Here is a 12,625-nt window from a genome sequence, read left to right as displayed (position 1 = left end):
TTCTCTTGACAGGCCCGGGCCCAGGATTTCTATGCCACATCCTCTGCTGTGGGATCAATTCTGCTACTAGAGTTGGTGATAATGCCTCAAGGACATTTAGATCTTACCATTAGGCTTTTTCCATTAGGCTGACTTCTCTAACCATCAAGGAAATGTTAAGAATTCATGTGTGCTGATGCACTTCAAGCAAGGTTAGTGAAGGTTGGGACTAGTAAATAATCCTTGTCTCTGTGCACTCTGCACTATCTTCTTTACTCATTGAGACCAACCCATGTCGGCACAAGGCCTCCCCAGTTGAGACGTGTCCTCCCAGAGTTCTAACAGAAAAGCAGGGCACTGAGAGCCTCCCCTGGCATTTCTCTCCACCTATCGACATACCAAACACCTCAAATTCATCAGCACAAGGAGGGTTCATTCTTAACCTTGGTGCTTTCCTCTCCTACCTCAGACTCCTTTTTTCTTGTTTTTCTTCCTTCCACCACTCACTGGTCAGCAAAATTCTTAATTTACCATGTTTCATTGAAATTCTCCCTATACTACAAAGTAGTTTGTAATCTAGTTGACCAAGTCTCACTCTTGGTTTGTTAATACATGTTAAAGGATACATTTATTTCTCTCTTATAAAAGATTACCAGGCTTTCCAGAATGTTGTATTGCTACAAAATTAAGATTCCAAATTTCATGTCTTTCCTTACCTATTCCTGCTGTAAATGTTCTAATCTCTAACCATCTCTCCCACCCCTTCAGAGAGCACATGCCAATATCTAGACAGAAACTTTGGCCGTATAGAATGCTAGGAACAAAAAACAGCAAAAAGAGAGAAATGCATTTAGGTATTTCATAAGTCTTACCTCTTTTGCACATCTGTCCACACAGATAAAATGTACTTGCGAAGGGGATTACTAATGTCAAGATAGATGGTGTAGATCACATCCAGCTTTCCAGGAAACCAGAATGAAATGGAAGGAGATTCCTATCGCATGTGCCAAACAGCTAGCTTGCAGTTCAGTGAGTTTCAGAGAAAAAAGTAGCTCCTTTATTTCTGTCACATATTGTTTTAGGTCCAAGACATAAAAATAAATATGAAGAAACTAAGGGTCTAATCCCATTCTATCAGTAATATTCTAAAGCCATTTGTTTTTCATATGAGGAGAGTTATGACTTAGTTTTCTTCTGAGCATCCTCAGCTATTGTACTTTTGATATCTTTCCAAGTATTTATCCATCCTGTACATATTCCTCTGTGTGTACTGAAATTTTCCAAATGCCCTACAAAATTATTAAACACAATCATGAATAACCTCAACCCAGCTTTGTATGTGACACAAAACAATTGCTTTTTTATTTATTATTGCACAGTGAGTTCATATGGCATAGATTCAATTATTTGTTATAATACTACCTCTATCACTTTGAGACACAAAAATTAACCTCTTGAGTCTTCAGTTTCTTTATGATATTATAACAGTAATTATAGTGCTATATCTTGTAAATGGTTAAGAATTCTATGAAATGATGTATGCAGAGGACATTTTGCTGTAACTGTAGATGCTTCAGTAGCCTGTTGAATGTCATTGAATTTGATTTTCCTTTCTTTCACTGTTAGTAACTGTCACTGGGAGGGAATACAATATAGGACACTCCAGTTAAATTTAATTTTATTATCTTAGACTTATCATTCCTTCCTGTCTAGATATTTTGTGATACAGATTTGACACAAGTATGCTAGAATAATCTGTCATTTACTTTGACTGGCAAGTATTATCAGCACTTACCCATGTAAATAATGACATTAATGAGTATGAACTGAGGAGAGAATTCTATGTCTAGAGGTCTCCCTGCAGTTTGATGATAATATGCTATTTCTGGTGGCACTGCTGATTGGTTTTCTTGACCATATTTAACTGATTTCTTTTGTTTCAATATTATCACTTAAAACAAAAAGAATAGAAACATGAACAATATGAAAGCAGAAAAAGAAACAAGATTAGTTTTTTTTTAATCCCATGACTGTGGAAAAGTTGAAAGGGAAGTATTATTAATCTGTAATAATTTTACAGAAACCGTTTTGGGGGCATAATTATTCAGTAATTTGTAAGGATTAAAATACTATTTTTTTTAACTAGGGCATGCGGGGAGGCTACTGGTTTTAACTCTAACATATAAATACCTTAGATAGCATGACATTCATCCTAACAATGAGAAAAAGTTGGAAACACCAGAAATCAATGATTTTTCTTAGACCCACTCAAGAGCTAAGATTGCAAATCACCACCCAAATTCTAGAGACACAGGTGAATTCACAGAATCAAAGATGAAATATGCTTAGCAAAATTAATACAAAGAAGTATAAAAAGTATCATACACTACAACCAAGTAAGATCTATCCCAGTAAGGCAACTTGTTGCAATATTTAAAGTGCAGTAAATGTAACCCAATATGTCAACAAGCTAAAGAATAAAAGTCATATGGAACTACTAATTGAGGCAGGAAAAATATTTGACAGAATGCAATCCTCATTCATGATAAACACTCTCTGAAAAATAGGAGTAGAGGTTAATTCACTTAACTTAATAAAGGGCAACTACCAGAAACCTATGGCTCCCATCACAGTTTTAGTTGACAGACAAGAGAATTTTTCCTAAATTCAGAAAAAAAAAAAATCCAAGGATGTTCTCTGTCATCAGTACTAATCAGTATTATACTGCAAAGTCCTAGAAACTATACAAATTACAAAAGGAGAAATTCTTGTTTTATTTTATTTTGCAAATAACATGACTGTCTACGTAGAAAACTCCTGAAGAATCTACCCATAAAAAATCCTGGAAAATAAGTCAATATAGCAAGTCACAGCATGCAAAATAAATATACAAAAGTCATTTCTTTTCATATATACCAGCATTAAACAATTGAATTTTTTAAAATACTAAATAAAATACTGAGGCATAAATCTAGAAAAGCATATAGGATATAGATGTAGAAATATACAAAATGCAGATTGCAGTAACGAAGAATTTTAAATAAATTGTGAAATACCCCATGTTCATGCATTGGAGGACATAATATTCTAAGATGTCAATCTTCCAGAATTTAATTAATAGATTAAATTCTATTCCAACCAAAATCCCAGTGACCTATTTTGTAGACCTCTACAAAATGTTCTAAAATGTACAAAGAAGGACTAAAACCTAGAATAGCTAATAAAATAGTGAAAAAAGAAGAAAGTTGAAGGAGTCAAGATACCAGATTTCAAGATCTACTATAAACTTGCAGTACACAATGTTGTATTAGCAAAATACCAGACACCTAGATCAATGGAACAAAATTAAAAGCCAAGAAATAAGACAGTAATGATAGACAAATGACATTATGAATTTGTCAAAATTCATAAACACTGTAGTGTAAAGAGTGAACCATAATATATGCAAATTTAAAAAAACATATTTAGAAAGTTGGAATATCATGGGATAGAATACAGACTTAACAAGTGAACTTGTCTTTCAAATATATGAAACAACTTCACTGAAAGTGAGGGAATAAGATGCTAATCTAAATAACTCTGGAAATGAATTAAGTCTGTAAGACTAAAGGAAAATAAATTTCTCACAAGCAGTGTATTATAATGGATAAAATTGTTTCCCATGGGGGTATGGGTTAACAATCCTGAAAATATCATTCATGTATTCTAGACTTGAACAAGTAAGTAAAAGACTAAGAGATGATTGGGGTTCTAGTTTTGTCACTGTTGGAGTCTGAGGTTATAGACAAATAAGTGTGTAAGTTAGGTAAGGTCCATGTGCTAAGAGATTAAAAGGTCAAGACATTATTATGAATCTATACTTAGTTTATTATCAATACAGGTGGAGAGACACACATAGTATTAAGCAGATATATAATGTATCTATTCATGGGTAGGTATATACACATACATATATTTTTTCCTGTCAGTAAGGAGGGCCTAAAGTCAATCGCTCCCCATAGTAATGAGCACATTTATTTTTCAGATCTTGGTTCCTAATATTTTTCTTCTTCAATTAAATGAGGCAAGGCTGTTTAGAGAAATAATTGATTCTCAGAAAAGTGTAATAAATATACGAGATGAACGTGGGACACACCTTATAGTACCAGAAAATAAGAGCAAAGTTAAAAACGGAAAACACACACACACACACACACAAATGCACATATACACAAAATGATGGGGATAAATAAAAGGGACATAGGATCCAGCTAAAAAAACTCTTAATGACCAAAGCTGGAGCAATCTGATTTTTAAAAAGTATTACTGAATTATAATCTAGAATATAAATTGATACCTTTCGAGTTCATATTATATAAATGATTGATAAATATTTTCTGCAAAATAATTCTAAATAATTTATGTAGTTACTTCACTCTCATGATGGTGATACTTGACTCCCCATTCCTTAAGTGTGAGTTGTGCAGAGTGACTTCCTTCCAAAAGGTACAGTGTTGAAAGGGGAAAAAATGTTACTTTACTATGTTGAAAATTAACTGATACTAAGTCAGGTGACCAAGGTTAACATCAACAGTGATTGCATGTTAATAATATGTGCCCTAGATGTATTATGATGAAAGTGATACTTCACCTCTGTGATATCCCTCTCAAAACCCCCAGTCTAACCACATACACGCACAAAAACAGAAAAAAATGAGAGGGATATCCCACAAAGTATCTGACCAGAATTCCTCAAGGATCGTCAAAAACAAAGAAAATCTAAGAAAATATCACAGCCAATAAGAGCCCAAGGAGCCGCAACAACTAAATGTAACATGGTATCCTGGATGGGATCCTAGAACAGAAAAAAGAACATTAGGTTAAGAACTACAGAAATCTGCTTAAAGTACGTGCTTCAGTTAAATAATAATATACAAATATTGGTTCGTTTATTGTGTCAAATATATGTACTACAGTAATATGAAATGTTAACAAAAGGGGAAACTGGGTATGGGTATGTGAGAACTCTCTATATGTCTCCACAGCATTTTTAAAATAAATCTAAATCTATTCTAAAGTAAAATATTTATTTAAAAATTAAATAACAAAACATACAAAAAAAAACACACCTTAGCTTCTCCTTTTAGAGATACTGAACACATATGACTCTCTCTCCTGAAACCTATTGAAACTAAAGTGTAAAAACAGATAAAATCTATTATAACAGCAAACTTCTTCAAATTGTAAGTTAAATAGAGCATATTTATTGGCTGAAATTCACAGAAAGCTGCTTTTAATGTAAGCTATGGCAGTGTGCAAGAGAAGTTGTAATGCATTCCTCACACTGACACCCTAAAGTGCTCTTGGCTCTGATTCAGCAAGTATAAAATTGTGCAAGGGTCAAAGTTAGAATTGAAAGCAGAGCTCACTTCCAATCCCTTTCTTCCCCTCATTCATTATGCAGAACTGAGGCAATGAACATTTACATCAAGGAAAAATGTCAGTCCATTTTTTTTAATGCACTTGATTAAAGAATCTGGAGAAAGCTGAGGGTCTAGTTTAGATTTTGTTTCCTAGAGAAAACCCTTCCTCATTTCATCACTTCAAAAGTCCGCTTCCTTACGGAAGCCTCTCAACCAAAGCATCATAAATTGAAATCTAGGAATCGGCGTATCCCTTTCTATCATGCATCAAGATCCTGGTCAAATTCTGACTTACAGTAGTGACTAATGACTATTGCAAATCTCTGTCTTTATTCTCTGACTTTCAAAGGGCAAGTGATAGGATTGCATTTTGTGGCCTTCTTTTGGTTGAATGTGGGTCGCTGTTGCTAGTAGTAGACAATTAGCATCATTTCCAGGTTGGAGCATTTAACTGTTGACAGAAGAGTCTTTAGGGCTCTCTTTTTTTCTGCCATGATGACCAGTAAAAATCCAAATAGTAACTGCTGTGGCTGCATAAATCTCAAAGTGAAGACAGTTTAAACACAGCATAGGTACAAACCCCAGATCAAAATTCAACATGAACAAGGAAGAAACCTTTGTGTCAAACCACTAAAATTAATGCTTGTCACTACAGCATAATTTATCTCACTCCTCCTAATGCACCATCCACTGGAAAAATTCATCAAGAAACAATCCTACTAATCAGACAGCACAGGAAACCCAGTCGATTATCTGCTTCTTCTTTTTTTAAATGTAAATATCAATGCTAATTATTAGGCAGGTATAAGAAAAATATCAAAAGGGAGATAATTTCAAAAATAAATAAATACATGATTTAATAAGCATTGTAACAAATGAAGAAAAAATACAAATAAAATCCCTAACAAATATACTAAAAAATAATCTGAGAGGAATTCCATCCTTAAGATAACAAAAATTATGCCACAAAGAGTATAAAAATTATGGAAGAACCTTTTGAACTGATGATCACCACCATCAGTAATGCTAAAAAAAATAGTGGAAACCTTGAAAATATGTTCAGATAATTTTACAGCCTTTATAGGCTGTACAAACACGACAAAGAAATTTAAAATATAGAAAGTTTAAGAGACAGGTTCAATCTACATTTGATTATTATAATATGGAAACCTCTCAGGAGTCTATTTTTACCTTAAAATTGCATTTCCAGTCTAAGTGCTTCACTCTCTTCAACTTTAATAATTCATATGTTGCCCAGCTCTATTTTTTGAGATAAGGAGTTTTTTCTATTTTTTTCTATTCCTTCCTTCCTTCCTTCCTTCCTTTTCATAATACCTATCCACTGGGCTTATAAAACATGTTCACCATGGAATTAAACACAACTCACCCCCCCTGATTTTTTTTCTTTCTTTAACTAGTTTGGAAATAATGCCAATTTTTTAAAAAACATAGTAACAGGTAAATAAAAAGGAAGAAATTTCATGATAAAAATATTGTTCTCTTTCAATTATTAAATTGCAATTAAATAAAACTTACTTGACTAATAAAATTTACCAAATATATTGTAGTGGAAAATTCAAAACAAGGACTATTTTATAGTAAGGAATATATATGTACCTGAGTCTAAAACAAGCACATCTTTATTACCTTTATCTAAATCAAATCCTTTATGTTTAAATGAGTAGTTGTAATTTTAAAATGTATTTTCCACATGTGAATTGTCTCTGAGAATATTGTGCTTTATATACATTCTACTTCTAGAAATCAGGAAAATGATGACATAACTATAACAATAGTGGCCATAATACAGATGCTGTACTGTATGTATTTTAATATTGAAAAGACATATTTACCTGCCATTTGTAACCATGCTATCTTTCCATCCTCCTGTCTCTTTAACACTAGTCTTGGCAGGTACTAGAAGGCTCATTGAGATTTTCTGTGGTTTATGACCCAGGCTGACAACTGTGACTTCTTCTTTGTGGCGTTCTGATGTTTATGTCATATAAGAATCACGTTATATCATTTGAGAAGCTGCTGACACGGAGCTCTGATTTGATGGATGACCTAAGTTGCCGCTGTTCCCGTCAGAGGTAAGCAGGAAGTTTTACAGGATATTACTGGAAGAAGATACAGTGAGGGGGAGAAAGAGATAGTAATGTGCATTGCACGTAGACTGACAAAATGATTTGCTTACAGTTCCAAGCTGGCATAGCAGAGAATATCAGTGAGGGAAAAAAGGTCTCATCAATATTTAAATAGCCGATCATATGACCAACCTGACAGGCCATTTGTAAGTGCAAATTATAGAGCAGAAGTAAGCTGTGGGGGCTATTTTGCCTTCACTTTCATTTTTCATATTTCAGGCTTATGTACAGCCCAAAATAAAGGAAGTACAATCGTGTAATTGTTTTACTTTTTAATACCAGTGATTCTCAAAATGTGGTCCCCAGAAGTGGCATTAGTGTGAGAACTCGTTAAAAGTGCATATTTTCAGACTCCATTCCAGACGTACTGAATCAGAAACTCTAGGGTGGGTTTAGCAATGTGTTGTAATGATCCCCTAGGTGATTCTAATGCAAGCTTGAATTTAAGACCACTGCCTTCTCAACATTTGCTATCTTAATTCCCAAATATATAATAACCATATGCACACATCTTTAATTTTCTTAAAAGATTTGTATAACATAATTTATAAGAAGAGAAAATAACACTGGCAAGATTAAATTAATTTAACTATTGTATGTAAGTATGCAAACATACACATATGATATGCAACACTGCTAATAACGTTTAGCAATATAGTTATTACATTTGAAATATAGTCATAGAGCCACAGATTGGAAACTTACTTAGAAAACACACACCATGTTAGAGTAAATTAACTCTCCATAATCAAGATGATAATCTATCCATCAATGTAAAATGCCTTATATGCGTTTATCCAGTTTGCAATTTAGCACTCTTGGTAATAGAAAGTTCGCTACTTAGTAAGGCAGCTCAGTCGTTAGCCAATGTTTCCTGTGGCAGGGGAAAAACAAACAAACAAACAAACAAACAAAAAACAAAACAGCTATGTTACAAAACATAGGCAGAGTTTTAAAGGCATCTGAGAACTATGGGAGGAATGGGAACCAGATTGGGAAAAAAAAAAAAAATCCAGAGATGCAGAACCATTCTTAGGTGAACAGAGAATTACTAGCAAACATTTTACCTTATGACATTTGCTGATTCTGGGTGGAGAATTCCGGGCCTCTGATAGAGAAAAGAAAGACCAATAGAGCTTTTAGTGATTCTTTTGAAAAATTTGGAAAATGCAAGTGTCTGAAATGTATGGTCAGTTTTCTAGCAGAATAATGCTAAATTCTGAACAATGTAGGGAATGGGGAACAAGACAAAAAGCTTCTACAAAGCCAGTTAAATGTTTCTGCAATCTTTCAGTGTCTAGTAAACAAATTCTAAGGATTCATAAAGGGGGGCAAAAAAAAAGAAAGGGAGTTTTCCTCAGGCATAATGCTGGCTTTCCAGTATTAGTGAATTTTCTTCAGGAAAACAGAAAACAATGCAGGAACATTAAGCAGAAAGAAATTTCATATTGTGAATTAGAAGCTTAGTAAACAGTTGAAAGAGCTGGAGGAATACAGGTTAGAGACACACCTGCTGGTATTTCAGGAAATCAGAAGGTATGGAATTCTGGGAGCTGCCTCCAATAACCCCAGCTGCAAAAATCTGTAATTCACAGGAAGATGATGCAGAGGCTTCTGGCAAAACCTTATTTCTGCCGAAGTCCATTTGCTTAACTACCACTGCTGGAGCTCTTTACTCTGCATTCCACATTCCACGTGTGCTTCTTGTTGGTAAGTCCTAAACTGTAAATATGCTGGCCAAAGAACCTAATTGTCCCGCCCTTGTGGTACGGGGAAGGGTTTAGAAAGAAACAATAATTGTGATGAAATGTCATCAAACCCTCTGGTACTATCCACTTCTTAGACTGGTTTCATTCTTATCCATCCTCCTAACCACAGCATCATATTTCTGCCTAATAAGATGTAAATATCCCTTTTACAAATGAAGACACATTCACCTTTTCCCCAGAGGAAGGACACAGTTCTATTCATCAGTATAGTACCTAGCTATTCCTGTAACTTGTGTCTATTTCTGGATAGTGTAATTCTTCTTCTAATGCAGTCATAATCTCACTTGAATATTCTGTAATCTAATGACCAACCATTCCTAGTACTTTTTATAAAAAAATAGTAGAAATAGAAGACAGGGGGGGAAGGGGTTAATTAACACAAGTATGTATATAACAAAGCAAGGAAATGTGTGCATATTTGATACAATTCTCATTTCTGTAATTGTTCATAAGGTATTTATACCTCCTACTGTTTATAACTTCTACTACTCATTCCATATTCCCTTTCTCCTCAACTAGTAATAGCTGGATGTGTTTCTAACCTGGCAGAACAATCCACATTCATTCTTGGATAGTACAAGTGAGACCTCAGAGGCTCTGCTTGTATTAGTTTTAGATTTGCCAATGATTTTTACCACTGGACAGGAAAATATCTCCTGAAAACGGATGTATGGCAGGTGAATTTGGGGGAACTTCTCCATTATCCTGGTCCTTGGTAGCACCTGCCCTCCAGGAAGGTTGTGAGAGGCTTGTGAAGTACCAAGAGTTTAATGGTCTTGCATCATGGAATTCAGCTGTTTTTGTCCCAAAATGATATAACTGGTGTTGGGTGAGGACTGATCAGTACCCTAGTGGGGCCCAGGAAGCACCATCCTTCCCACCCCCATACACCATCCTTCCCTTTCCTCAGAGCACATAAATTAAAGAGACTGAAAGTCTAAAAATAAATGCATTTAGAAACTGAAATATTGTTCATACATAATTGTTGAAGAACCTGAAAAGATCATAACTGTTCTATATTCAGTCCATATTTTTTAAAGCAACTAGAAACTACCTCCCTGATTCTTAGTGCCTGTGCCAGCCTCACCAACATCAAAACTCAGTCCACCTATCCGTTTACTTCTTAACGTTGGTGCCTTGGAATTGCAGATACACTTAAGACTGACAGGGGATTTACAGTAATGAGTGCTTGCATATTTTAAGTCCAGGTTCTCTAAGACTGTTTCCAGTTTGATCATAACCCTCAGGAGAACTACCTCTGTACTACTTTCCACGTGGATTCCTTCACGTTTCAAGGCTTTGCTTGCACCCTATCTTATATCCCTATCTGCGGATTGAATTAGTAATGGATAGGAAAGAATCACATTGATGTTGCCATTGTCCTCAGGCTGCTTTGCCTTGTAATTGAGTCATTCAAATTCCTATATATTTTGAATATTCATTATGAAAAATAAAATGAAATTACATTCAAGTAATTGACTACGCAGAAAATGTATCAAATAATTCAGTTTAGAAAACCAGCCATACAAAGACTGAAAAAAAAACCCAAAAAACACCTATGTAATTATTTTAATATAATTAAAAATATTCTTTTGCTGGATATGTTGGGGTTTTTTTAAATATGTAAATTATTTTAGTAATAATTAAATACAACTTTCTTAATTCAGGACAGTTATGCCCTACAACTTTTTTTTCTACAGTAGATTTCAAAATAAACTTTTATAAAATACATAGATACAAATATACATATGAATTCTGTTTCACCCTTTTATAATTTTTTTATCCTATAATAAAGAAGTGGTATCTTAAAATTCAAGAAATTTCAACCTCAACATAAATGAAAACTTCAAAATTAACTATGTTGATCTAGTGAATGAAATAATAGTAGGAAACTAATTTATGAAAAGCTAAACTTCAAGTATGATAGCATGAGTGCTGTATTTCCATTTAAATGTTAATGCATATTGTTACACACTTAAAAGTGCTTAGTATTAAAAACTGATCACTCTGATTATAGGACAAATTTTACAATCATATTTTATTGCTGTGGATACAATGTTATCTTCTTGGTGACTGGGAAAAGAATATCTTTGTAAAATAAGATGTGCCTTTATTGAAGCTCTTTTTTTTATTTTTCCTTCATAATATTGTTTTTTTATTAAAAAAAAAAAAGGACTTCTTTTTCTCTGGACTGAAACTCTGTTCTTAGTGGAATCACATCAATTCTGCTTGCTAAAGAAGGGATAAGGAGCCTATGGTGGGAGGTAGATAGAAATAAAAAGGAAAAAGTATTCCCAGTGATTTAGAAGGAAGCTTGGGACAAGAAAAGTAGAACTACAATTAACACTTTCTAACAGAAAATTATGTTGCATGTAATATGACCCCTCCTATGAATTTCTACTCTAAGTCTTCTGAGTTTCTTCCTAATCATAGTATGCCTTTCATTTCTGTATTTCTTTTGGAAGACATTATTGAGACTAAGTTTTCTGTCAAGCCTGTGTCATACTTTAATGGCTGTCCACCGTATATCTGAGTAACAACTTTATTTTTAGAAAAGTGAAAAATTACAGCATTTCAAAATAATAAATAAATAAGGTAAGAAAGAAAAAAAGAAAAAGAGGGAAAACCTTTTGATATCTAAGAGATAGAAAGAGAAGATAGAGCATTAGTACAGGTCTAAGATGATCCATATAATAATGAGTTATCAATGCATTTGTCAAATGCCAAGCACATGTTACATTCCTTTGATGTTAGAAAACCAACTGACAATTGTGGAAACTCACTTGCTTTCGAAATCACAAGTTCTAGGTTCAAATATTGAACATATACTAGCTCTGTGACCTTGGGCAAGCTGAACACACTTCTGAATTTCTTAACAGAATTTCAATAATTGTACAAGCCATGTATTCCTCTCAGAGTTGTTTTGAGAAACAAATGATATGTGAAATTATTTGGCAAAACTACTAAGCACCTTTTGGCGTGGGATTCTTAGAGAAAGTGGTATTATGCAGCATATGTGAGAATAACAGTTAGGAAAAATTACACTAACAGTATGCTTTAGAATCAGACGTCATGTATTTTAGCTCCATTAATTTGTGCTTTTGTGTAAAATGGAAAGTGACTACCCATGAAAAGTAAAAAACAAAACAAAACAAAAACAAAACTTTGAATTTGATATAGGCAGTCCTGGAATTGACATCTTTTTCGTTTGTTTAATAGTAATTTGCGAGCTAAGCCTGCATTTTCTTATTTGTGAAATGTGGAAGACGAGGCATGAAAACTTGTGTTGAATAATGTTAAAGTGTACAAAGTACAGGTAGAGCTTCTA

The sequence above is a fragment of the Camelus bactrianus genome, chromosome 6, assembly GCF_048773025.1.
Source record: "Camelus bactrianus isolate YW-2024 breed Bactrian camel chromosome 6, ASM4877302v1, whole genome shotgun sequence".
Taxonomy (NCBI): domain Eukaryota; kingdom Metazoa; phylum Chordata; class Mammalia; order Artiodactyla; family Camelidae; genus Camelus; species Camelus bactrianus.
Note: the sequence above shows the minus strand (reverse complement) of the source record.